The sequence below is a fragment of the Akebia trifoliata genome, chromosome 1 (assembly GCF_017979445.1).
Source record: "Akebia trifoliata isolate Shusen 1 chromosome 1, ASM1797944v1, whole genome shotgun sequence".
In the NCBI taxonomy this organism is placed as follows: domain Eukaryota; kingdom Viridiplantae; phylum Streptophyta; class Magnoliopsida; order Ranunculales; family Lardizabalaceae; genus Akebia; species Akebia trifoliata.
Window position 1 is genome coordinate 17,192,964 of NC_141375.1, and position 24,420 is coordinate 17,217,383.

Below are 24,420 nucleotides of genomic sequence, written 5' to 3' on the forward strand. Positions count from 1 at the left end.
TTTTTGGGCTTGTTCGGGAGTTTTTGTTGGGGTCTACATTGAATGGATTTTAGGCTTATTTTGAGAAGAATCTTGTTCAAATTTCCTTTCGAACATGGACTTCGATGAAATTTGGGGGTGTCTACATGTTTAATTTGATTAATTTCATGGCAAAAACAAATAAATGTAGATTGTTTGGATCTCTCATTTGGTGGAGCAACAAAGATATAAATAGTACATTTGACTAGTCGTGCGCTATGGGTGTCATGTCTCAAATCTGCTTATATTTAGTCCAATTCTTATAGAGATATGAAACATCTTAAAATTGTTGATGATCGAAAAATTACAATTCGTTTCTAAGAAATAATTAAAATTGTAGAATTTTCTTAGATTTGGATCTAGGGTTCATAAACAATTTTCTAGAATAAAATCGAAAGTAAGGAATTGGTTTAGGGATCATACTCTGATTTTTACAAAGAGAATCGACCAGAGATGAAATCTTTTCAAGAACAAAGCAACATCATTGTTATTAGAGATCATTCTCTTCATTGTTATTATTTTCTAAAAACTTGAAGCAATTCAGACCCAACCATTTGGTACGATCCCCACTCCGTGAGCTCAATTTTTCTCAAAAAACTGACACCGAAAAAAAGAAAAAGCGAAGAATGTATTTTTATATATTCTTTATGATCAAGACTTTAATCAGCTTTTGTTTCATGATGATTAATTCATCTCAATTGACTTTTCTTTATTTTGTTATTTTTGTGTACATTCACAATTATGTTTCTTTTTTATTTTATTATAATTATTCAATCTTTGATACATTATTTATATTGATTGCTCGACTTTCAATTTTTCAAATCATTTTTACTACCATCTTATAAAATATTCTTTTAATTTTTATTGGGATGCTTCGGTCACACAACATTCCAATTGACAATTGTACCATAATTGTTAAAGATACACGTTGACTCAAGAACTAACAATCTCGACTGTGTAAATACAAAATCCAACGATTGAGAATTATCCTTGGGAAGTGTCATCGAAATATGCATTATTTGAATACACATAACATAGTACTACTATATTACAATATGATCAGGATCCGTTGACTCTTAAGAATGACTCATGAAAAAAACACATGATCCCAACCTTTTAAACACAAAATCCAATGATTCAGATTTATGAGTATCTTGATAACAAAAATCTCGGAGATACTCATCCCGAGGATATATCTCAACCATTGGATTTTGCATTTCAAGGGTTGGGATCATGTGTTTTTTTTTCAGGTGTCATTCTTCGGAGTCATGTGATTTTGCATTTAAAGGTGTCATTCTTACTAGTTATTTATAACTGGTTGGTGGCACAATTTTCTTCGGGATACTTCATCGATATGCTCGAGAAAATGAGTGATTCTTGTAGAAAAGATTAGTAAATTATTGTAGTACAACTACTCTACAAGTCGTTACAGTAGCACGTAGGTATTAGGTATACTTGAGTGGAATTTTTAATTAAAATTACTAAAATCCTATTTTTCTATCAAAAAATATTCTCCATTTTTTTACTTTTTTTGAGCTTGATCCATGTTCTAGAAAATTCTACCAAAAATTGAAATTTTAAAATTCAACAATTTAAATTGTTTTTTTTAATGTTCTTCTAATGTTGTCCTCCTCAAGTTTAATGTATGTCATAAGAGGACACTGTATTAAAAGGCACATTAACCAATATTTTTTTGATATTGTGAAATTTATTCGATTAATGATTGATCTATTTTTCTTAGTCTAATACATGTTTCCGTAATTAGTTCAATGTTTTGATCTTCTTAATACATCTTTGGTAATCAATCTTCGATATTTTGTTAATGTTGATGGGATAAATGGTTTCTAGGGTTGGTTGACCAATTCTGTTTGTTTGATTTCAAGGTAATTGAAAATTAATCCAACTAATAGTAGAAATTTTATCTGATTTATATTATTTTCTAATCTAACTAATGTGTTTTAGATGTTTGATCTACTTTTTTTGAAAGGTTGGTAGATTGATGTTGTTTTTTCGATATCAAGGTTTAGTACTTATGATTACTTCCCTTTTTCGAATTTATTCAATAATATTTTTTTTATTGGATTTATGTTCTTTTAATCCCATTAGCGGATTTTAGATGTTTATTATTATTTATCTAATAATTAATAATTCATTTCTTCCCATTTAATTATTTTTTGAACTAGTTTATTTGACTTGTGAATGTTACTTCATAAGAGTAAAGTTTTTCCTTGAGAAAGATTTCTATTTAAAGCTGTTGAATTAATTGTGGTTTGCATAGTTTTATAAACTAATCTAAATTTTAAAGTTTAGGGTTGGGATCAATTCCAAGTTTGATTTGATTATTATTAGAATAGTCACAGATCCACTCCAATCTGATGTAGTTTGTTCTATTTACAACCATATCATGGTTTCAGGGTTCATTAGATCACAAGGGAAATCATCGTACCCAATCTAGAATCCTTTGGGCTAAGGCGTCAACAGATGGTATTCGAATCGAATTTAGTCTTTATGAATTTGTATATGAAAATAAATATTGAATTCAATTCAAAATCTAACATATATTCAAATTAACTTATTAAATATTCGAAAATATTTGATTTATTCTTTCATAAAGATTAATGTAAAATAATTGAAATGCCCTTAACTTCAATTTTTGCCAAAAGATATTTTTTGACTTGAAAATTTTCATTCAATCTACACTTTATTGACGTGACAAGTGCACGGAATTGTAGATCTTTTTTCTTGTATCTCGAAAAATAAAAGATCTATGATTCTTTGCACTATTCACGTTGAATGAGTACACACTAAGTTAAGACTCTTGCCAAAAACACTTGAACACACACACACACACACACACACACAAAACTCATGTCTTCAACTTCTAAGGTAAAATTTTTACATACTAAAGATTCTATTTTTATCAAACCTAAAGAGTAATATATGAAATTAAAGTACGATTTGACTGAAAAATCAATATCCAATTTTTTAAAGATAATATCTGATTATTCAAATATAAATTTGAATTTTCGACTATCCATTGATAGACGACTCAAATCTAAATTATTATTTATTTAAAAATAAAAGATTAAGAGATTGAAGATGAGATTATTTCAGTTATTTAAAAAAGAAAAAATCTGTCAATCTCTTTCAAAGACCTGTCAAGTGGGCTAAGTCTTCAATTTGAAATTATTTTCAAATACTATTCAAAACCTTCAGGGATATATCATAAATACCCTCATTTATGATAAAGGCTGACTTTTTGTCGTTGCCAAAGTGTTTTCAAACTTATCCATACCTTCTTGGCACTGTTCTTTTATAAGAAACTAAAACAAAATTATCAAAATAACTTTAACCTCAAAAATTTTTATTTTGTCAAAATAAAATTGCTCAATTCTTTTCTAAGAAGATCAATTGGTTTCGGCTTCTTCAATCCTTAGGATAATTTTTTTGACTTATTTAACAATTCTTGATATATTTTCTCAAAATCTCTTGATTTTTCCCTTCAGTTCTTGATATTTCTGACAGATTCATCTTAGATAAAAGTTATAATTATTTTCTAATTGATCCAAAAGAGGAAACAATAGTAAATATTGAGTAGTTACCCAAAATGTTTGGGGAGCAAGTGGAGAGATGCCAAAAATCTAAAACTCACTATTTTAGGATAAAATCATTAGTTTTTGACAAGATGTTAAAGATAAGGGTATTTAAGTCATTTTATTCATATCTCATATAAGATCAAGGTCAAAGGAGCTATAAATTAGGTTAAAACACAAAGGATATCTCAAATATTCATGATTGTTATGTTTAAATTACCCTTTATTTTGTAACTTATTATTTGTTCTTGTTAGTTTAACTTTATTCTACCTAAATCCTAACTTGGATTTAGCTTTAGTTCTTGTGAAGTTATGGAGTAAGAAGTGATCAAACTGGAAAGAGTCAGATTAACATTACTAACTTAATAAGGAAAAAAGGCTTTACTAAGGCTTATCCACTATCAAAACAAAACCTCGAGATTCATAGCAAATCTTGAGATTTAGTTGTTATGAATCTCAAGATTTTTTTTTTTAATGGTGGATGAGGCTTAGTAAGGTCTTTTTTCCTTACTAACTTTGTCGGGAAAGTGTTTTTGAATTAGAAAAAGGGATTGATTAGTTGTAGAACATTTATCATAAGTCACACTTTGTTACTTAAAAAATCTTCCTTCCACTTCAATTCATACACATGATTGTATTCTAAGAAAAAAAAATGATTTTGAAATTTTCTTTTAGTCATGATAAACTGACACGCTAAAACATATGTCGTTTATATGTAGTTGCATGGCAAGTGCACAAAACCATAGATCCTTTTCTTCGGGATAGAAAAGGAAAAAGATTTATGATTTTGTTCATTTTTCACGTCAATCATGTCATCATCACATGTGTTTTAGCGAGTCAATTTATCAGTAGTCCTTTTTTTATTTGTCAACTTGAAATTGGTTATGACGTTGTTCTTTTTTTTTTTCTCACTTGAAAAATGTATATATAAGAAAGAAAGAAAAAAAGATTACACTCTTTTCTCATAATCATTTTCTTGAAGATTAACGTATCTGCCTTCACTTACTAATTATTGACCATTAATTTTATTTTGCTTAATAAAAATATTTATGATCTTATTTATTGATTATGTTCTTTATATATAATTACAATGTCAGGAGAAAATATTCACGATTGCAATTAATCGTAAGAAAAATATTATGAAAATAAATGAGAATGAAATGGATTGAAGGAGATAATTGAAAAAAAATGAGTATACTTGTAGATTTGATATGATAGTAGTCAATAATATTGGAAAAATAAGATGTGTCCACATATTTCTACTCTGGGCTGTCTGTGCAGAGAAACCCTTCCCCAACCAAAAGTAGTGACAAAACAAATGTTTGGGACTTTAGAAAGGACGATTTATAACATTACTGTAAGCGATCCGAATAAACCATACTGTGGGGCGTCCCGAAATATGCAAAAGAGCCATTCTACTCTGACTAAATAGCACACTTCGTTTAACACTGAAAAGACGTGGCATTGACCATAGAATCATAGAACCTTGACCTCGTATCTCGAGGAAGTAATCTATTATTCTGTACACACTGCTACGTCAGCAAAATGTTGAACGCAGTGATCGTAGTAATCAGTTTAGCAATTTTCTATGCGAATATTTGAATCATGCGAAACGATGACGTGGCACACATCTCTCTCTCTCTGTCTTCCTCTCTCTCTCTCTCTCTCTTCCAGACTTCCAGATATAAAACATCCCAAAACCACTTTGAATCTCTCTCTCTCTCTCTCTTTTCGAATCCTTGAAGCGCAGATCAAAAACAGCTTTTCAAAACCTCGTGAATCCTCCAAAACCGCTTTTCTCTTAATCGGAAAATCAATAGCGGTTTTGAAGCTTTGGTGCAAAGCAGAGCTTCTGTCTGTTCTGGGTTTAGTATCGGTTTGAGAAAATTTTCATTGGTGAAAGATGAGAATCGGGAAAGAAGAGAGGAATTATCGTTGACTTTGCTATTATTATTGGAAGTTATCAGATTTTTGATCGTTTGATGGGATTTTAGGGTTTATGGCGTTGTTTTTTCGCTTTTGGATCAAGGTTTGATTAGGGTTTTCGACAAAGGATCCTCAGGTATGTTTCTTATTCTTTGTCCTTTGCCCTTTGTTTATTTTTTATTTTTCAATTTTTTTTGGTCCTTGTTTGTTTACTTAGTCATTAATGCGTTTTTAACGAACAATTCTAATTTTTTTCCGTTACGCTGTGTTTGGATTGAGGGAAGGGGAGGGAAGAGAAACTCATTAAGGGAAGGGAAGGGAAGGGAAGGTTCTCTTCACCCTGTTTGGATTGAAAGATAAGAGAAAAGAAAAAGTCAACTTTCTTTTGTTTGGTTAGGATTCATAAGAGAAGAGAAGAGAAATTATTATTGTTAAATGACTATTATACCCTTCATACTAAAAAACAAAATTCTACTTATACAATGATACAAACCTTCATACCATATTTCCTGCAAAAATTCCCTATTATCAAACTTAAGAAATACAAGACTGTATATCATGAGAGCTTACATTCCACCAATGTTTTTAAAATCAAATTGATTCCCTGATTCAATTTGGTTGGATAGATATATGTTTTTATTAAAAAAAACTAAAAATACTTGTTCATCTCATTGACTCAAAATCCAAGTCATTTAGCACACTAAAATAAGCAAATTTGAGATTAAAGACATGGTCCTAGACATTTAAACCTACAAGGATGGACCTTTTCAAGCTTCTTACAATTTCTCTCAAAATGTTGAAGTAAGCTATCAACTTCCCAACAGTTACTAGCACACATCATCTGTAACCCAAATTCAAGCAGATTATATAATTATTACGATTTATTAAGCCATTTATTTTCGATCAATTACTAGTGAGAGTGGATAACATTGATTAGAAAGACTCATTTTTTTATTATTAATATCGTAAAATTATAATGTTTTTCTAGACTATTTTGATCTAGATTAATTGTTCTTGATCGATTGGCACTAATAGGGGATATTCCATACTAAATATTTACAAAGTCTCAAAAAAAATTTCTTCCTTCCCCATATAAAACATAGTAGTAGAGCTTAGTTAAGAACCTTGAGAAGTTGAAGACAAGATCAACTGTCAATAAAAGCTTGAAGGGCCAGATGGTTGGGAGTTTGATCTTTGAATTAATTTGCTTAACCTTTCCAAGCCACATGTTTGACTCAACTCCTTATCCTTAGTTGTTTGTTAACAAATGAGGTCAGGTTGTTGAGTGTGACATGGTTCATTGTTGACTCCTCATGCATTACTACTTGGTGGCATTTTTTAAAGGTTATTATAGCCATTTATTTTGATAAAAGGATAGCCATATATAGTAGTCAAATTACATAAACGATGTTATGTTTCGGGTCACAATATGGTTTCCATACATAGATGTTAGGCAGCCATCTTCAAGTTCTCTTAGGACTGTTTGGACCAACTCATGATGAACATCACAATTAAACCAGTATAATGATTTGCTTTTCTTCGTCAAGGAGCCAAAAAAAAAAAAAAAAATGTACATTATCACAATTATTGGTCTCTACCCAACAGATCCCTCAAGCTTCAAACTCATGAGCTCGTTCACTTCAGAACTGAACTCGGCAGGAAGCTTGTTGAAGACATCTTCGCAGAAACCAGAAATAAGGGCTGCCTTCTCGTGATCAATGCCCCTTTGCTGAAAGTAGAATAGCTGATCTTCACTAATTTTTAAGGTGCTAGCTTCATGTTCAACACGGGCTGAAGTGTTTCTTCACCTGTTGAGCAGATTAAGATTAAATTTACACAAAAGAAAAAAAAATTCCTGCTTGGCAACATTAAGTTTCGTAAAATCTCCATGCAGGATATTAAAAATGATGAATACATAGTTATGTAAATTCCACAGACGCAAACCCTATCATAGCCTACCACCAGTGCTCAAAACATGGCACGTACATCACAGGTCCAACAACCAACTTAATCAGAAGATACAAGCCAACCAAATCAATGAGCCATTCTAGCATGGTATAGAGAACTCCATCCATAAACCAAATTATAATCACCCAATCAGGCTGAATTTGACCTAGAAGTATCAACCAGATTAGACCACACCCATCTTCACGGCACTATAAACGGCATAGCTGGACTGGAATGGAGTTCCAAAGCAACTGCCATCCACTTTTATATTCACCTTTCTTTGTAGATATACATGGTGATGACCTCCTTGGTTATGATGTGACTACTATCCACTTTTATACACTCACAAGATAATAAAAATGAGTGTAGAATAGGAAAATTGAATTCCAGACAACTAAACCACCCTTTACCATTCAAAAACCCTCAATTTAAGCGGAAAAAAAAAAAAAACATTCAACCTGAAAACCGCATTCCCCTTTTCGAAATTGATCATGCCACCGTTGCCATTACCACATAAAGATGTTTCACCGGATCTGTAGAAGTGAGTAAATTTGCAGGGGAAGGAGGGCCATTGCCGCTTCATGCCAACCATCTATACTACATTCTAACAAAATTCATCATTAGAAACAACCCCATTTCGCCATTTTAATTAGGAGAATAAGTTCAATTAGATTGTAACAAAGTTGTTAATGAAAATAAACCAACTTCATTGTCATAGATTGTTTTTAAGTCATGAAATAAGATACGAAGAAATGATACCACATGCCTTCTCCTCTAACCAAAGAGGAGTTGGATAGTTGCTATAACAGCTTTGGTTTGAAGGGGGCTCCATCATGTCTTTAAACAATTGAACATGCTCACATTGTGAAGGAAACCTGCCTTCAGAAAAATGAAAATTTAACATGTAAAGGAAATTGAAAATAAATTGCAAATCCATACCCCCAAGAGACTAGCATTTAAGATACTTTACATGTTCCTCCTTACCCTCTTTTGTTATGTCAGTTCCCCCAAAAACAAAAGTGAGCTAAATCAAGTGTTAATTATATAACGAGATTTTGTACAAACCCAAATCCTGATCTCAAATGCACCACGATAAAAGAAGGATAAAGCACTCGAACCAACTGTTGTATGAAAAAATACCACATTTCTCCAATCATACAAACCCCACATTCAAGCATCACCAACCCATCACCCATGGACGCAAGTGAGAAAATAAAAAATTTCTCCTTAGCTCCCTATTCTCTTCCACCGGTTCAAGGAACGAGCATTGTTTCCGAATCGCCCATACGTCCACACAGTCACGGTTGTACCAAAAATATTCAGCCAAACACTCCCAATGTGCTAGTGACATTGAATAAAAAAAAAACAACAGATAAGATGGCTATGCATAAGCAAAAACCATATGATTCCTCATTGATTGGTCTTGATCTCAGGTTTTTCAAGTGACAATCTCGCTAAAAATTAGCGAGCCTGTGAGATAGCCACTTGAAACCTTTGAGATTGTCACTTTCATCCTGCGAGTTAGTCACTTGAAAAACCTAATAACAACGTAAATGAAAATTGTGGAAGTTCAAGCATATTTTTCAAAGGTAAGCTGGAATTGATACTCAAGACATCAGAGTTGCATTGCAAAGAAAACCAATAATAACACACGCGCATGCAATGAAGGATATTTGAAGTTTTAGTAAATGAGCCTTGCAAGTTCAAGAACCAAATTTAGAAAATTAAAAAAGAAAAAAAGATATAAAAAAAAAAGCTTAATAAAAGAGTGAAGAGAAGTGCAAAAACCACTGAAGTAACTACTCAATTTTAGAAAGTAATAGAAAGAACATTAGTACAAAGCTACTAAACACACCACCAGACTAATCCTGAATTTCTTTCAAAATCTCCATCTCCTCAAGCAGAGTAGATGCCCCATTCACCAATCCAACCCCTGTTTTTCTCCTTTCTTCAACAGAACAAGTCATTTTTTTTCCTCTCTATATCAAAGTACAAGAACCCACCTTCACTTCAACCAATTCTTTCGTTTTTGAGCTCAATACCTACTAAACACACCACCAACCTCCCAAAAATCTCATCTTTCTTTTAAAAAAAAAAATAACAAAACTTTGCTAAACCCACCTCACAAAATCCAATCTTTCTTTAAAAAGATATTGACTTTATGTTGGTGTGGGGTACAAACTCACTATAAATGGAAACTAGCACATCTCGCCACCAATTGTTCTAAAACTAGCAACAGCTCCACAATACACATCTTTCATAACATCAACATATGGGACTCTATGTTTTTCCATGTCAGTAAATTCATGTGCAAATGTGTCTCTATTTTCGAAACTTTACCATTAATTGTCCAAGTAAGAAAATAGCACCGATAGTCAACCTCCTTGCATTGACCCCACGATAATTGGTGAAATTTTACATATCACGCTTGTTATTGTAAAAAAAAAAGGCACCCATACCATAATACTCCATTTCTCTAAAATTTTCTTTGTATCTAAAAATATTGTTAAACAACCTAAGAAACCAACAAAATACAATTTCTCCAATGTAATTCCAAGTATCTATAGGGATACAATCTGATCAGAAAGCCTTTTATATTTTAACCGGAGCCAAAGTCCCTTTCACTTTTATAACACAATCTTACAATAGCTTATATATCTTATGTAAGATAAGCATTTCCTTCAACTTCTAAGCTCACTAAGTGATCTTCATTTTGCAATGTATGAAAATAATCCCTTCATCTTTCCTTAATTTTCCTTACTAAAATAGAAAATTTTGGTTTTCATTCTCAATGCATCAATATCTCCAGTTTTCTTCTTTTATGTTGCAAGTTTGTGAATATCTTTATCACCTTCCTTGTACATAAACAGTATGAAACATCATAAATTATGTGTTTACCTAATTTATTTGCTTCTTCTTTAACAGATTTATATATTTTTTTTCCTCAAAACTTTCGTGTCTCTTATTTACCAACAAGTATCAACATGGTTTTAAATCTTTTGTGTGTGTGTGAGAGAGATTAAAACACATTAAAACAGCCCCTGACATTAAAACACATTAAACCTACAATGCATTCAAACAGCCCCTGACATTAAAACACATTAAACCTGTAGAATTCGTAATCAGATCAGCAAAACTCCAAATCCTGAGAACAAATAATAGAGATTCATACTCGAAAAAATATAAAAGCAGATCAAATAAAAATAAAATGTGGAACAAATCAACTAAGAAGCACGAATCTAAAACCCCAAAATTATTGTGCAGATACATTAAGAAAAAAACTAAAAAATCAAAGTTCCAATATTAATCTGATATCTGCAATTATAACGTAAATTTACATATAATAAACAAGAGAAGAAGTTTGTGATCTTGGAGAAAACCTAGATTTGAAGATTTACCTTTCTCGATCGTTTGAGGTGAGCAGAGTAAGCTTTTACAAACTCGTGTGGAGAGACATAGGATGTCGCCTTCGTTCCTTCTCTCGAGGGTTTCTCCTTCGCAAGCATCTCTATGGTTTCTGAAATTTAATTATTAGATTTAGTTGGGGTGTAACTAGTAATAGTTGGCCTGCCAATAATATGTTTCTTTGGAAATTTTAAAAAAGAATGAGGGCAAATTTGGAAAGAAAATTTTATTCCCTTCCCTTCCCTCCGCGTCTCTCCATTTTTGGGGGGAACAAAATTCTGCGTTTTTTCCCTTCTCTTCCCTCCATTTTTCTTCTCTTCCCTCCTCACTTAACAATCCAAACAGGGGAAAAGAAGAGAAAACAGCATATTTTCTCTTCTCTTCCCTCCCCTTCCCTCAATCCAAACACAGCGTTAATGTTTAATTCATCCGAGTCGCTCCATCTAGTTTTTTTTTTTCTTTTTTTTTTTCAAAATAAAAAATAAAAAATTCCGAGGAAGCTCAAAATTTCAGACACCTTTTTTTTGTGTGTAGGATATCAAGTTAAATGTTTATTCCCTAACTACCATCAAATTTACATAATTTGAATGATTAAAGATTAAATATTGTTCAAAAGATGAATTTGTTGTTAAAATTTTTACTTTTTTATTGGAGTAAAAGGAAATATTACCCCAAGTTTAGAGAAGTAGAAATTTAGCCATAGATGAAAAAAATTCCAGAAGTATATATTATAGTTTTCAAACACTGAAACAGAGAATTTGTGATACTTAAAAATGCTTAGGTAAAGAATTTGTAGAGTGAAGTTACAAGAAACAAATAGAATTATCAGTTTTGGTAGGCTAAGGCACACGTTGAACATGTTGTCCTCAAAGAAGAATTTGTCTTTGCGACTCGAGGTCATGCTACAAAGTTTGCAGAACTTTGTACCCATGATACAACCACCCCTGGATGTTGTAGACATCTCTACCGACTTGACTACGTTTAGAAACCTTGGGAGAGCAACAAAGAACTTGAGAAGAGTGAGTTGGAGAACAAACTCTGTAACTTGTATTATAGTGAGGACAGTTTCTGTTATCTGATTTTTGTGTATCTCCAATTGTCCTTGTACAACTAATGGAATAAATGAAAATGTGCTTATAAGTGTAAAAATGTTTGAAAATAGGTAAAGACATGATTAAGGTATGTAAACAATCAAAGTGAAGATGATTGGATCATTTAATCCACATTTAACCTTAAATTGAAGTAATTTTGGGACAAAAAGTCTTACTTGAAACTCAAGAAACTTAAGTTGTTTCCCTCCAAAAATTTATTAAAATATTTTTATGAAGTTTCACCTTAGAAACCTATGTAAAATGCATTATTGTACAAATTAAACCTAATAAAAGTAACATGTTGAATGAATCTTGTACCCTGTTGAATTCTATGTAAAGCCATGTCCTTTGTTGTTTCAAGTGTCTTCAAATTTTCTCACACTATCTCAATCCATTGCCTTTTTGTTCCTCCTCTCATTCTTTTAGAACCCTTAACCCACCTGTTCCTTCTCACTGGCGTTGTCTCTGGTCTTCATTTCACGTGAACAAACTGTCTGAATCAACTTTCCCATAGTTCATCACCTATCTATGCTGTTATATATTCGCAAATGTGTTCATTTTTTATTTTATCATTCTTAATCTTTTAACCCACTTATTTAAACACTTCCATATTTACTACACTCATTATGTGGACATGTTGTTTCTTAATCGCACAACATAGAAAGCTTAGTTGGTCTAATTGTCTTCTTATGAAATCTTCATTTCAGTTTTATTCAAATTTGAAGGTCACATAGCACTTTGTCTTTACTCTGCTAGAACAACCAAACTCTAATCTATGGAAAATGTCCTCCTCAATCTTTTCATCCTTAAAATATCAAAATGGTTGCTTCGTGTTATTCCTTGGCGATCAATTTTCAATGGCATATCCTTTTTATGTTTCCAGGTTTTTTGTGTTGATCCAACTTATTTTAGTGCTCTAGGACTCCAAAGCTTCTCTCTGAGGTCTAATTTGCATTGATCCCCCCTGTATAGTGTCATCAACCCATATTGTATCATTTAAATAGTATACACCTTGGTACGCTGCTTGAAGAGCTAAATTAATCTTAGGAGCCCCTCAATCAAGCTTGTAATCACCATTAAAGGCAATTGTTTCTTCAAGAGATAGTTGATTTCTTTTTTGCCCATCATGCTAAGTTGAAGGGATCTCCATCATATATTTACATGACATTTGATAAATGTGTGTGTGCGTGCATGCATGCATGGGGACTATGATTGGACATCATTCCCCCCTGCACAACCATATATATATATATATATATATATATATATATATATATATATATATATATATGCTTTCAATGGTTGTGTACATTGTTATCAACTACCTGCCATATGCCCATCAGGGTGTGCACCAAGCTAGGGATGCCTAACAGGGTTTCTCCTCGTGGCAATCAAACTAATTTATATGTGAATCCTTGTTTGGAAGTGGTTAATTGGAATAGTTAATTGGCGAGTCATCAATATGCTTATGGAGGCATTGTTTATGAGAAACCTTGTGTTTTGGTAAGGCGAATGAATCATCGGGGATCATATGGCAACCTCCGATGAGACACTTGGGGTGCTACTTGGTTTCATATGACGATATCGAGGGGGTGGACCCTTGTGCATGTGGATTTCCTTTTCCACTGCTTGTTAATAAATTTGAATTATTTTTCTTTATGTTGTAATTATGTTAAGTAAGTCAGATTACCATGTTTGCGTGGTCAAAAGCATGAGCGAAACTTAAGACTATTTGGATGAGGTGAGTCTAGGCAATAATGTTTTACACATTCATTAAACTAGAGAGAGAAAATAAGAGTGGAGGTGACTGTGACTATGCACATAGTCCCTCCTATCATAAGTCAAAAATGGCTCATACTGTCTGATTATCTATCTGAAAAAAAGCCTAGAGTGCTGAAATGACAAGGAGAAGGCTCAGAGGACTTTGACCAGTGATTGGTTTATGCATGTGGAGGGCAAATCAGAGAACATCGGCACAACTCAGACACAACACAACACAATATTCCGGAACCTTTGATAGATGGGGGACCAAACAATAGAATTTGCATAGGTCATTTTACAATATCATCTATAATCATGTTTGGCACATTTGATGGTTTCATAAGCCAATAAGAGTTTATTGACCATTTGGCATACCAAAGTGAATTATTTCTTTGATCCATCTTGCATAGAATCTCTTAGACTTGTCTGGAACAAGTTCAAATATGGTCAAGAGCTGAGGAAGTTTTATATACCCAGCGGTTGCAATGGCAGGTACAATGCCATGCGCAGTTTCTACAAGTTTTGAGCACGGGCATAGGCGCTACTGATGAAATGATTTGACATAAATAAAAATGAAGGCATTCTTATATTTGGCAATTGGATGCCTGGGAAGCTTTTTCTAGAAATTCATATATCAAACCTCTATAACTGGTCAAGCCCTCTTAAATAGTCTTTTGGGTTGATTTGACAACATAGTTTAATATTGACACTGGAATTATGCATTTTTATATACCATGATTAGAAGTCTGTGAGGCTGATCTACAATATTGAGCAAAAAAACGAGATTTTTGGGGCAGCTACCTACATGAAGAGTCAAAGGAAGTCTTTTGGCTCATGTGGCATAGCTTTCTGATAAGTTTTAATACCCAGTGGTTTTGCTAGGGCGGCATTTATGTAAATAGATGTTTTATTATGTCATGAGCCCAGGCAAGTGGGGCTTTTCTTCTGATTTTTCAGTTCACTGAAGTGCTTTGAGTCCTGTAAATAATGCTACATCAACATATGGATAAGTACTAATGAATTTGCATCTTGGTGGGACACTATTGCCTTTCTTTTTCCTTACCCCACCCACCACACGCACTCAACTTGGGTTAGCTTGCCATGGGGCCAGACCTCTTGATTTGTGCATGGAAGGCATATGGGATCCCTTAGAACTCATTGATCAGGTCCCAAACCCCCCACACCTCCTTGAAATTAAAAAGAAGAAGAATAACGAGTGATAGAGGTGCATAGTTTCACTCAAAAAAGTAAACAAGAAAACAAACACAGAGAGAGGTTGTTTCTGTGCACACGCTTCCTCCCATAAATAAAGGGTAGAACATGTGAAAGGGAAAGTTATAGTGGAGGGACTGTTTATAAGCTTCTTAGTCCTTCCCAAATATAAAAAGAAGATTCCTCCTCAAGTACTCATTCAACTCCAGAATGACAATGCCTTTTCAGGAAAAGAAGTGGTGAGTTATAAGAATAAGATGAAGAACATACATTCTTTTCAAATACTTTTTATATAAAAAATTCAAGAGCCAAATCCCAAAATCCCATCCTTGGGATTCTTGTAATTTCTACGTAGGATTCCTCGACCTCCTTTTATGCCTTCGTTTTTGGTTTCAATGAAAATTTTCACTTAGTGATGAAAGGTCTAGGAGCAGCTTACCTTAGGGCTTAAGAGGTGAATGCCTTAAGACTTCCAACACGATTGGAAGTGAGAAAAAATGGTTGAAATAAACTACATGAAAGATTATAAGACTCTTGCTAATATGTAGAGTACACAACATATTGAGTTGCATCACTTGCATGCACCGCATAGAATATCTCCTTTTAGAAAAGAAAAAAAAGGGAATTAATAGAAGAAAAAAGACCAGCAAGAGCTGTCCTTAAGGCTCTAGACATGAATGCTTCAGGCTGCCAATGTGATTGAAAGTGAGAAAACGGTCGAAATGAAGTATTTGAGCTATTTATGTAATTAAACCAAAGATTACAGCTGTTTTGCTAATATGTAGAGTACGCAACATATTAAGTTGCATGCACTGCCAAGCCTAGTGCCGTAATGCCTTGCTTTTCACTGTGTACACAACTGCTTGATGATTAGCCTGCCTAGGCAGTAGAAGGTTGGCTGGGTGACTCTTTGAGTACACCAGTACATGGAACTGTTGCCATGTTTGAATGTTTTAAGGTTCCCTTGGAAGGCCCTTAAGGACAATTATCACTTGTTACTGATATCATTTGTTCAGTTGACAATTAATAATTACACCTTTGTAAACAAATTTTGATCGTTTTCATAATATTTATTTCTTCCCCTCCCCCCCCTTCCTTTTTCCCATGTCTGTTAAAATTTTATGATGCTGCACGATTGTGGTTGGTGGAAGCTCTACAAATGCTGCATACTATCTGTGAAGGCAGGAATTTCCCCAAGTCTTGTTCTTGATAATTGTTTCTTATATCTTTTTATTTTAAATATGACATCATCATGTCCATGTTCTGTGTCTATCTCAATGTCATCCACACTCCTGTAATGTACCAAATCTAGACTGTGATTGTTGTTCCGGTGTAATGCATCAATAACCTTCCTCATTTCTGTCGTCTAAATTTTAAAATTTTATTATCCGTTCTTGACTCTCCTTCTGGTCAAAAGTTCAAGATTTTAGGAGCATAATAGATCCTTGAACAGATTTAATATTTTTCCATTTCATGTAAACAAGCCATATTTAACTTTATGTTTGCTATGTTGCTCTTTGGTATCTTCCCTGACACATTTTTCACTGGGTTCAGAATGAGAACAGATTCACTGATAACTCATCCCTTCCTTTTTTTATCTATCTTCATGATTCATCATATCTTTGTCCAATTCTAAACTGGTATCCTTAACCCGCTGAAATTTATTAGTTCAATATGTAGAAAACTGGAAAATTTTCTCTGGTATCCAATAGGGTTAGTGCAATTGTTGCTATAATTAGTGAATAAGGGCCAAGGAGTAGTAGCTATACCCCTGTAATTTTGGATTTTCTTTAAAAGAAAACACAAATCTTATGAAGGCCCCTTTCTCATCCTTGTTGTGGACAACATGTTCATCCGTCCAAACACCCAATATCTGTTCCATAATGATAAACTAAGTTAGCTTGTACATATTGGGGTTGCGATTAATGTGTTTTATATGCAAATAGTTATCTTTTTTTTTCCTTTCTTTCTTTCTCTTCTACAACTACTCAATATAGTATTCTTTTGAACCCATCTCAACAGGTGTACTTTGGAAAAGACAGAAAAGGAAAGGAACATAAGTATGGGTGTAAAAGCTCGTCAAAATTCTACAAATTCTCCAAGGTTGGAGGTGGGGGAGATAGATACCAGAGCACCATTTGAATCTGTCAAAGCTGCTGTCAGCTTATTCGGTGAAGCAGCCTTCTCAGGCTCAGGGGAGAAACCCATCATTAAAAAATCAAAACTTCTTCCTACAGAGGTATTTCTGATAGCAAGTAACTGGATTTATAAACTTATTTTTATTATTAGCATCTATATTGTAGAACCTGTGATTAAATTGGTATCATCCTTAGTAGAAACATATAACGGATTCCTTCTTTTATAATCATAGATTGAGAAATGTGTATCAAATCTAATTTTGTTGACAGTAGATATGGAAAGGGCATTGGATAAAACCCTTTTTTGGATTATCCAGATGACATTAGAGACATTTCTCATGTTTCATGCCAAATAATTGAAACCCATTATAAATCCCATGAAATTCTCAAAGTTCTAAATATGGGGTCTCTGGATTTTCATAAAACTGGTGGAAGTTTCTTCTTTTTCCCCCACTCTAAACTGGTCACTTGTATCTCCCTACGTTGTTATTTGATTTGATAGAATTTTGTTGAGTTTTTAATATATAAAAAATGTTGTGCTACCTTGATTTTTGAAAAAGTAAGTTTTTTGTCTTTTTGTGAATAAAATTTTATGTTGAATTTGAATTTTTCCTCCTTTGGGTTTTAGTTTCACTAAAATTTGAGTCTTTGTCTTTGGTTTTCTTCCTTTGAGTTTTAGTCCCACGTGGATTAGGAAGAGAACTTGAATTTAGTTTTTAAAAGATTTTTTTGGGAACTTGGGTTGGACCCCAAGGGGAACCTAAGTTTTTCCCCCCAAGGGGGGAACTCTCCTACATCGAGTCAACTCAAATTAAACACACACACATGTGCGCGTTCCGAGCTGAGTCGAGTCAGGCGATGTAGTGTGGTGCGTGCGTGCGAGCGGGTGGGTTCCTTTTCTAATGTCTTAACATTATTTTTATTTCAGATTTATCTCTTTAAAACCTTGTGTCCATTTTTCAAATTAAAATAGTATTTTTAACTATCCGTGACTCTTCAGTTACACCATTTTATCTTCTTTAAAAAATCTTAATAGAACTCAGATTTTTTATCTCTTTCTTATCTTTTTTATACTTAAATCTAGGCAAGATTAACGTGGTGTGAATCAGAACTCTTAATTCGAAGCAGTGAGTTACGTGGTTAACAGAGGTTTGACTGGACTGTTGTATCTTGGGGGTGTAGTGTCCAAAATCTACCTGCTAAGTTTGTAGAGGCGTGAAACACCTTAAAGAAAGCAACTTTGTTTGTCTTATTCTGGTTTAAATCGAATTTTTTTGTGTATTTTTATTTTCCAGCAATAACAATTTTAAGGTGTAATCATCTCAACCAATTATCCATGGAAAATATAGAAACAAACACTTCTGCTCCGTCTGAAAGCATCAATAAATCATTTTGATCCGTTGAATGCACTTTAAAGGATGGAAACATAAGATGTTCTTCTATCTTACAACTATGAAAGTAGTTTTCGTACTTAAAGATGATCCAATTTGAGAAGAAGAACATGAACCAGGAAAACCTTCGCAATTCGTATATGGGAAGAGGCCAATTTTCTTTGCAAAAATCATAAACTTAATGACCTTGTGGATGATATCTATGACTACTATGCTGCCCTTGAATCTGCAAGAGAAGTTTGGGAAGCGTTACAGAAAAAATATGACACATAAGAGGTTGGATATGAAAAGTATGTTGTAGGTACATATCTTAAATTCCAGATGGTAGATGATAAATCCATAATTTCCCAATCCCATGATTTGCAGAAAATTGTTCATGAAATTTTAAATGAGGGCATGAAAATTGATAAACAGTTTCAAGTAGCTGATTTGGTAGATAAATTGTCATCTTGGAAGAATTTAGAAAATTTCCCTTCGTCATAAATCCTAGGAATTTTCTATGGAAAGTTCGATAGTTCGACTTTGTATAGAAGAAGAGGCTTGACTAAAAGATCAAAAGGAAGAAATTTTTCTTCGGCAAGAATAAACCATGTTTATGATAATAAGAGCAAGGTTCATTTTAAGCCAAATAAGAACATGAAGAAAAATTGAACCCAATATCCAAAGCCATCACAACAGCAAAACAAAAACCAATATCCCTCCAAGAAACCTCTTTTGAGGCATGACAAAGATAATAATTTGATTGTTTGTTTTTCTTGCAACAAACCGGGGCATTTTGCTTGGAACTGTTGTACTTGCAAATTTGTTCTTCAGACCAATGTGACTAAAGAATTTTTTTGTGGCCATGATATCAAAAATAAATATGATGAATGGTTCCGAAGGATGGTGGGCAGGTACTGGAGCATCTAGGCATGTTTGCTATGATAGAAACTAGTTCAAGAATTATTTTCCTTTTGATGACAAAAATGTGTTGTTGGGGGATTCTCATTCTACTAAGGTACTTGGTATTGGGGAAGTCGAGATAAGGTTTACTTCAGGAAGAACAATGCTTCTAAAAGATGTATTACATACTCCTGAAATGAGACGATTACACTTTAAAATTGTTGTTACTGAAAAATAAGAATACACAAAAAATCTCGATTTGAATCAGGATGAAGCACATACTAAATCGCTTTCTTTAAGGTGTTTTGCACCTCTGCAAACTTAGCAGGCAAAATTTTGACACTACACCCCCAGGATACAATAGCCCAGTTAAACTTCTGTTAACCACGCGACTCGATGCTTCGAATTGAGGGTTCTGATTCACACCACGTTAAGCTTGCTCAGATTTAAGTATAAAAGAGAGAAGGGGATAATATGAGAAAAACCAATATAAAAAATATGGGTTTTGTTAAGGTTTTTTAAAAGAAGACAAAATGGTGTAACTGAAGAGTCACGAACAATTAAAAATACTGTTTTGATTTTAAAAACGAACACTAAGTTTTGAAGAAAAAAATTTCAAATAAAAATAACGTTAGACATTATAAGAGGAACTCACCCGCACACACCACACCGCATAGCTAACCTAACTCAACTCGGTGCGCTCGTGTGTGTGTTTTAATTTGCGTTGACTCGGTGTAGGAGAATTCCCCCCTTAGGAGGAAAAGCTTGGGTGCCCCGTGGGGCCCAACCCAACTTCCAAAAAATCCTTTAAATATTTGATTCAAGTTTTCTTCCTAATCCATGTGAGACTAAAACTCAAAGTAGGAAAACCACAAAGACTCAAAATCTAACTGAGACTAAAACCCAAAAGTGGGAAAATTCAATTTCAAAATAGAAATTTATTCACAAAAAGTACAAAAGACTTTTACTTTTTCAAAAATCAAGGTAGTACAACAATTTTTTTTTTTTTTTGAATTAAAAAACCAACAATCCCCCACTTATTTTAATGTACAAAAAAAAAAAAAAAAATTCCAGACAAAATCAACAGAATCATGCTTAAATGAAAGTGTCTATAAATTTAAACTTTCACATAGTGAAGATATATTCAAAATAAGAAACTGGGTGATTATGTCTTGAACTCAATAGTTTTGCCTATATAAGAATACACTTCACACACAATTCTGACTGGTGTGAACCTTACAAGCTAGCACGTTCCGGCCATGTGCTTTTATCCCAGTATTCATAAGTATGTTAGAGAATTGGCCCTATATTCTCATAGTAAGTGGCCTCACATTCATTCTTATATAGATGAGAGTGTTCTTTGTAGCTAATCACTCCACTTAAAAAGTAAGCTCTAAACCTTATTAAGAGTATTTATAAACTCGACCTTCCTTTTTGCTTCAACATATCATGCATTTTTTGTATAGGAATGGGCAAGAAGATATAACTTTTCCTTTGAACCTAGTTCTTGGGATCTCCAGTCTCTAGGTAGGGTATCCATCATAGGTGACTCAAACGGGGTCTGATCCATTTCTGTATATGTATTCCACACATTTCCCTTGCTAATCCTTTAGTCAAGGGGTCTATGAGATTATCTCTAGATCTTACAAAATCTATGTTAATAGTACCATTTGATAACAATTCTCTTATAGTACTGTTGTTTTGAAGAATTTGTCACGATTTACCTTTGGAATAATGGTTATGTACTCTCCCAATTGCGGCTGTACTATCACGATGAATTAGGACAACAAGAACAGGCCTATCCCAGATAGGTATGTGAGACAAAAGTCTACAAAGCCAACTTGCTTCCTCACTAGCTGAAGCCAATGCTATTAGTTCAGACTCCATTGTAGACTGAGCTATAATTGTTTGTTTCTTGGACTTCCAAGAAACTACTCAACTAATACTGAACACATATCCACTAGTGGCCTTAGAGTCTTCTGAAACAATATTCCAATTAGCATCGCTGAATCCTTCAAGAACAACGGGAAACTTTTGATAGTGAATGCCTAAGTTAATAATTCTTTTCAAATATTTCATTATTCTACTTAAGGCATTCCAATGTTTTGAACTTGGATTACTGGTAAACCTGCAAAGTACTACTACTGCATAGGCAATATCAGGTCTAGTACAATCTGTTGCATATCTAAGACCGCCATAATACTAGCATATTCTTGTTTATATTCAAACTATCACCATCATTAGGATAATCTAACACTAGGATCAAAAGGTGTACATACAGGTTTACAGTCAAAGTATTTATATTTCTTCAATATATTTTCAATATAATGAGATTGATCTAATGAGATTCCGTTAACAATTCTAATTACTTTAATACCCAAAATTACATTAACCTTACCTAGGTCTTTCATGTCAAAGTTATTGGATAATAGATTCTTGGTTTCCTTAACCAATTCTAAACTAGAACCAAAAATTAAAATATCGTCAATATATAAACATGTCATTACACATGCTATTATCATAGACATGCATGCATTTCATTTTCATTTATTCGAAAACCATTAGAAATAACTACTTAGTCAAAATTTTCATGCCATTGTTTCGGTGCCCGTTTTAAAGCGTATTAACGATTTCATCAATTTGCATACCTAATGTTCTTGATCAGGATTAATAAATCCTTCAGGTTGATCCATATAAATTTCTTCTTCTAGATTACCATTTAAAAAGGTTGTTTTAACAGTATTTGATGTATTATCAAATTATGAATTGCAGCAATAGCTGTTAATACTCTAATGGACGTTATTCTAGACACAGGTGAATCAGTACCAAAGAAATCAACGTTTTCTCTTTGTTTGAAATATTTTGCTACTAACCTAGGTTTTATTTTTCTTTAGTTCCATTTGGTTTCAGGCTTCCTTCTAAACAAAGCCGGATTTCAGCAAAACATAGGGGATGATCAATATGTAATAACTAGAAATGGAACTTTTTTAGGAAAAGGGTATGCTTGTGATGGTATGTTTAAATTGAATTTAGAAAATCCTAATAAAGCTTCTAGTTCTTCTATTTACTCTGTCTTCAATAAATGTTTGGCATGCTAGACTTTGCCACATTAATAAGAAATATGTTAGTAACTTGTGCTCCCTCCCTAGGCATAATACCTTTTTAAAATAATGTCACTTTTGAAAAATGTGAATCTTGTTCAAGCAAAAATAAGCAGATCCTCTCATAAATCTGTTCAAAGAAATTCTCAATTATTAGAATTAATTCATTCTGATATTTGTGTGCTTGAAGGTATCTTAATTCGAGGAGGTGAAAGATACTTCATTACGTTTATAGTGATTGTTCTAAATTTACCTATGTTTATTTAATGAAACACAAAAGTGATGCTTTTGACTTGACTAAGACTTTTAGAATATGATCCCAAGAGGCCAAAACTTGGAAGTAGAGCTTCTGAGTGTGTTTTTATAAGATATGCAATTAACAACAGAGCTTATAGATTTTTAGATATTTCTAATAATGTTATAATAGGATCTATCGATGTAGAATTTTTTGAAGATAAATTTTCTTTTATATTAAGAATTAGTGGGGGTTCTAGGATTGAGGGAAATTTACATCCAGAGTTACCTATGCTTAGAATAACTGAAAATATTTATTCCAACATAGAACCAAGAAGTAAAAGAGCTAGAGTTTTTAAGGACTTTGGCTCAGATTTTGTCACTTCTATGTTAGAAGGAGACCCATCTTCTTCTAGAAGAAGCCTTATCCTCTTCCGATGCAGAATTTTGGAGAGAAGCCATCCATGATGAGATTGTGAACCTCTATAGATTAAGTTACATTTATCTATGATTTCTGTGTAAAGTTTCCATCAATTATGCAAAACCGGTTATTACAATTTCTTCTTCCTTTGTTACAGAGAGTGTTGGCCAAGGAGACACAGCTTCACTTGGCTCAAAAAGAACTGAACAAGTTTAAGGATCAGCTGAAGAATGCTGAAACTACCAAGATCCAAGCACTTAATGAACTTGAGAAGGCTAAAAGAACAGTAGAGGATCTGAACTCCAAGCTCAGAACAATAATAAATGAATCCAAGGAATCGGCAATTAAGGCAACAGAAGCCGCTAAAACTCAAGCTAAGAAACACGAAGAAACAAACTCTAGCAACCCCACAGAATTAGGCGGTGCTTGGAAACAAGAGTTAGATAATGCAAGAGAACAGTATACAGCTTCACTTGCTGAGCTTAATGCTGCAAAACAAGAACTCAGGAATATCCGTCAGGATTTCAAGGCATCGTTGGAAGCAAAAGCTGCTGCCTTACAAGAAGCAGATGAAGCCAAGCACTTAGCCGAGGTTAACTCAGAGAGGGTTGTGGAGATCTCGAAGGAGATTGCGGTTTCCGAGGAATCAATTGTGGACAGAAGCTTGCCTTTGTGCAAGCACAGCAAGAACAAGGAAAGATTCTATCCGAAAAAGATGTTCAGCGGCAGTCCTATAGAGCTGCTTTGGAAGAAGCGGGGAAGAAATTGGCATCTTTTAAAAGTGAATTTGATCCTGAGCTAACTGTGAATCTCGAGGCCAAGCTGGCTGAAACAACAGCTGAGATTGAGGGTTTGCAGAAGGAGATGGATATTGCTAGGGCTTCTGATTTGGATTCTGTCCGAACTGTGACTTCAGAGCTTGACGACGCAAAAGAAACGTTGCACAAAGTTGTGGAAGAAGAGAGCTTTCTTGGAAGCCTTGTAGAGTCTCTTAAGCTGGAGTTAGAGAGTGTGAAGAAAGAGCATTCCGAACTAAAGGAGAAAGAATCAGAAACTGAATCTGTTGCTGGGAATCTGCATCTCAAGCTCCAAAAAAGCAAGGGTGAGCTTGAGGCAGCTCTTGTAGAAGAATCAGAAGTGAGAAGTGCTTCTGATGAGCTGGTCGCGACACTTCAGCAGTTATCATCGGAATCCGAAAATGCAAGGCGGGAAGCAGAAGAGATGACGAAAAATGCAGAAACGTTGAAGGAAGAAGCCAAAGCAATGAGGATTACCCTTGAAGAAGCAGAGAAGAAGCTAC

At 33.7% G+C, this 24,420-nt stretch overlaps 1 protein-coding gene, 1 long non-coding RNA gene and 1 pseudogene across 3 annotated transcripts in view; 1 reads left to right on the forward strand and 2 right to left on the reverse strand.

Annotated features, from left to right (window-relative positions):
- Window positions 1-24,420, reverse strand: part of LOC147410790 (cytomegalovirus UL139 protein) — a 63,704-nt gene that overhangs the window by 25,509 nt on the left and 13,775 nt on the right. The gene's annotated exons all lie outside the window — the stretch shown is intronic.
- Window positions 5,190-24,420, forward strand: part of LOC147410793 (WEB family protein At5g55860 pseudogene) — a 21,320-nt pseudogene continuing 2,089 nt past the window's right edge. Inside the window, exons 1-3 of the transcript XR_015178828.1 lie at window positions 5,190-5,673; window positions 16,976-17,192; window positions 23,278-24,415. The product of XR_015178828.1 is annotated as a WEB family protein At5g55860 pseudogene (transcript). The remainder of the gene's footprint in view (window positions 5,674-16,975; window positions 17,193-23,277; window positions 24,416-24,420) is intronic.
- On the reverse strand, window positions 7,066-11,307 carry LOC147410794 (uncharacterized). The gene is made up of 2 exons (XR_015177726.1): window positions 10,883-11,307; window positions 7,066-7,345 (listed from the first exon to the last, which is right to left on the reverse strand). It is a non-coding gene; the product is annotated as an uncharacterized LOC147410794 (long non-coding RNA).